Here is a 4332-nt window from a genome sequence, read left to right as displayed (position 1 = left end):
GCCTCCAACAGTTTGAACAGTCTCCTGCTGACATGCAGGGTCCATGGAGTCATGACGTTGTCTGTGCACATCCATCCGCTTGGTACTATTTGAAACGAGACTCGTCCAACCAGGTAACATGTTTCCAGGTATCAACAGTCCAATGCCGGTGTTGACGGGTCCAGGCAACTTGTAAAGCTTGTTGATGTCCCAGTACTGAAATCTGCAGCAATTTGCAGGAGGGTTGCATTTATGTCGCGTTGAACGATTATCTTCAGCCGTCGTTGGTCCCGTTCTTGCAGGATCTTTTTCTGGCCGCAGCGATGTCGGAGATTTGATGTTTTACCGGATTCCTGATATTCACGGGACACTCGTGAAATGGTCGTACGGGAAAATCCCCACTTCATCGCTACCTCGGGGTTCTGTGCCCCATCTTTCGTGCGCCGACTATCACACTACGTTCAAGATCACTTAAATCTTGATTACACGCCATTGCAGCTCCAGTAACCGATCTAAAAACTGCGCCAGACATTTGTTGTCTCATGTAGGCATTGCCTTATTCTGCCTGTTTACACATCTCTATATTTGAATACGCATGCGTATATCTGTTTCTTTGGCACTTCAGTGCGAAAATGAAGTCGAGACGTAAAAATTGACGCATAAGACAGTTGTGACTTATCAAGCTGGGAAACGGCCTCAAATTTTCGTACAAAAGCGACCTATGCTCCAGCGCATGCACGTCGCGCGAGATTTAGCCTAAACTCTTCGTTGGAGATTAAAAACTCCTTGCTTTTGCTCTTACGAAATATAAAGGTCACGTTTGCATGAATTTTTCCTCAAAATAATGTGAATTTTAGCAACATTAGTTAAAAATTAGGTCGTTTTGTTTTTCTGGCCTTCTTACTACGAAACTGCTGTGCTTATAAGGGTGAAGTTTAGATAGAATTGTAGAAGTAATCAGTTTTTGTATAACGTGTACAAAAATCTTTTTTCCTTCAGTTCCCACACGGCGAAGTTTAAAGTAGTAACGGAAACAAAAGATTAAGCTGGCGGAGCAAGGGACCAAGAGGATATTTAAAATTTCGCGGAGAGCTTACCTGGATTTTGAGGTATTTTCTCGGCTTGATAGACCTAGGTGTCCTGTATATCGAGTTGTTCGTTTCGACTTCCCACACGCTATTGTGGTAAGTTGTAAGCACTTATCGTTGACACTCTACGTTAGTAGGCTACTGCGAGAGGGAAAACATGCCTTCAGAAATGTCGTGGACGCGCTGCGGTTGGACGGTGAAAGAATATACGAGGGTCACTCCAAAAGAAAAGTGCACTATTTTTTTTAAATCCATCTTTCATTCTACATGTTTGAAAGTTTTACAGTTTGTAGATACATCCTTTAGGAACAATATTTTCATTTCTCCACATAATTTGCATCCCTCTCAACTGCCTTACGCCATCTTGGAACCAGCACCTGTATACCCGCACGGTAAAATTCTGGACCAACCTGTTGGAGGCACTGTTTGGCAGCGTGCACAAGAGACTCATCATCTTCAAATCTTGTTCCACGAAGAGAGTCTTTCAGTTTCCCAAAGATATGATAGTCACACGGAGCCAGGTCAGGACTGTAAGGCGGGTGTTTAAGTGTTGTCCATCCAAGTTTTGTGAATGCTTCCATGCTTTTCTGACGGACATGAGGCCGTGCACTGTCGTGCAACAACAAAACATCCTGCTTTTGCCGATGTGGTCGAACACGACTCAGCCGAGCATGAAGCTTCTTCAGTGTCGTCACATATGCATCAGAATTTATGGTGGTTGCACTTGGCATGATGTCCACAAGCAAGTGTCCTTCGGAATCGAAAAACACCGTAGCCATAACTTTTCCAGCAGAAGGTGTGGTTTTGAGATTTTGTTTTCTTTGGTGAATTTGTATGATGCCACTTCATTGGTTACCTCTTCGTCTCTGGTGAAAAATGATGGAGCCATGTTTCATCACTTGTCACAATTCTTCCAAGAAATTCATCTCCACCATTCTCGTACTGTTCCAAACGTTCGCTGCATACCGTTTTTCTTGTTTCTTTATGAGCCACTGTCAACATCCTGGGAACCCACCTGGCACAAACCCTTTTTAACGCCAACACTTTCAGTATTCTGCAAACACTTCCTTCCCCTATCCCAACGTAGCGTGATAATTCGTTCACTGTGATGCGTCTGTCAGCAGCCACTAATTCGTTAACTCTCTGCACATTGTCTGGAGTGTGTGCAGTACGAGGCTTGCTGCTGTGAAGACAATCCTCAATATTATCGTGCCCGCTTTCATCACGTAACCTGTTTGCCCACTGACTAACTGTACTGCGATCGACAGCAGCATCTCCATACACCTTTTTCAACCTCTTGTGGATGTTTCCCACTGTCTTGTTTTCACAGCACAGGAATTCTATGACAAGCACGTTGCTTCTGACGAACGTCAAGTGTAGCAGCCATCTTGAAGACATGCTGTGACGGTGCCACTCACGGGAACAGGTTGAACTAAAGTTAAAATCTTCTGGGTTATTAGGCCACGGCATATTTCTTCTAAAATGTTCGACGTTTCGACCCCTCTGCTGGGATCTTCCTCAGGATCTTTTGGTGTCCACTACTGCTAGAACACTGTCAGAGACGAGTGTCGCGTCCACTTATAAAGGGGGAATTTTCTGGCGTTCGTGCTGGAGAAGTGATAGTATTGGTTAAAATACATGTCGCTACCATTGGTGGGCCATAGTCATAGGCTAATATAGAAGAAGGGGCGTTGGTAGCTCATCTCCTGTGGATAACATTGACGGTCATCGTCATTGGATAGAAAGGCACTGTTCCATACTTGTGCTGGAGAAGGGTTATTGGTTGAAATGCCTGCTACCGCTATTGGTTAGTCGTCATCAATGGCTAGATTCTAAACAGACAGAGCAAGAGAGGGGGAATGTTTACCCAAAATATTATTGTCCGCCGAGGGGCCGCGTATTTACTTCCTTGATGGCGGGGAGCGACGATGCCGGAAGCCTATAGACGTCCTCGCTATTGAAGTTAGATGAATTCTTAGAAATTTCAACCACTTCTCGAACCTTTCTTTTATAAATCTTTGTTTCTTTAGCCAGTACACGTACGTGATTAAAATCGATGTCAGAGCCACAGTTCTCGTGATGTTCCGCTACTGCCGATTTTGCACTTTGATTTAGCCGCATGTGCCGTTCGTGTTCCTTAATGCGTTCTTTAACAGTTCTTCCCGTTTCGCCTACATACACTTTGCCGCAGCCACATGACACTTGATAGACGCCTGCATTGTGGAGGTAATCATGTGCATCCGTTTTCCGTCGGAAAAAGTCATTTATTTTGTTTTGACTAAAGAAAGATGTCTGAATACCATTTTTCTTTAAAATTCTGCTTATGCGGTCAGTGACCCCAGAGACGAACGGTAACCTGACTGAGTGAGAAGGCGGTTCCTCGTCATTCTTGTTAGTGGTATAAATATTCCGCCTAAAAGCCCTGTGGATTGAATAACTATCATACCAATTTGCCTTCAATGTCCTCTTTAAAAAATTCAACTCCGATTCTAAGTTGTCGTCATCGCTGAGACGGAAGGCACGTGAAGACAGAGTGTTGAGTACTGCTTGCTTCTGGAGTGAGTGGTGGTGAGAAGCGGCATCTAAATACCTGTTTGTGTTAGTCGACTTTCTGTACACTCTGTGACCTAGAGTGTTATCAGATCTACTGTATACCAACACATCTAGGAACGGGAGACCGACCTCACTCTCGACCTCCAAGGTGAATTTCATTTTGGGGTGAATTACATTTAAGAAATTGTGGAAGGCATGAAGTTCTTCTTCGCCCTGTGGCCGTAAAACAAATGTATCGTCCACGTAGCGGAGCCAGCAAGAAGCTTCAAAGGAGCACTACTTAACGCCTGTTGCTCAAAATGTTCCAGAGAAACGTCAGCTACAACTGGCGAAATGGGTGAACCCATAACAAGGCCGTCAGCCTGTTCATAGAATTCACCATTGTACTTAAAATAGGTCGAACGAAGACATAATTCAATTAAGTCGCAAACATCTGGAGCAACATTCACTCATATGATCTCCATTGTGTCTGATACTGGGATGTTAGTAAATAACGATGTCACATCGAAGCTAACAAGAATGTCACCCACAGATATCCTCAGTGTGCGTATAATTTCAAAAAAATATTTCGAATCTTTTATAAAAGTGTTGTGTACATAGTTCCGCGTAGTCAGCGCGTACACAACTTTCCCAATAGAGCGCGCCCCGCTAAGCACAACAGCGCAGGCGCAGCGCTCGTCCGTCTCCGCACTACGAGATGGCGCTGTCTTAG

This window comes from Schistocerca americana, chromosome 8 (genome assembly GCF_021461395.2).
Source record: "Schistocerca americana isolate TAMUIC-IGC-003095 chromosome 8, iqSchAmer2.1, whole genome shotgun sequence".
Taxonomy (NCBI): domain Eukaryota; kingdom Metazoa; phylum Arthropoda; class Insecta; order Orthoptera; family Acrididae; genus Schistocerca; species Schistocerca americana.
This window is presented reverse-complemented; position numbering follows the sequence as displayed.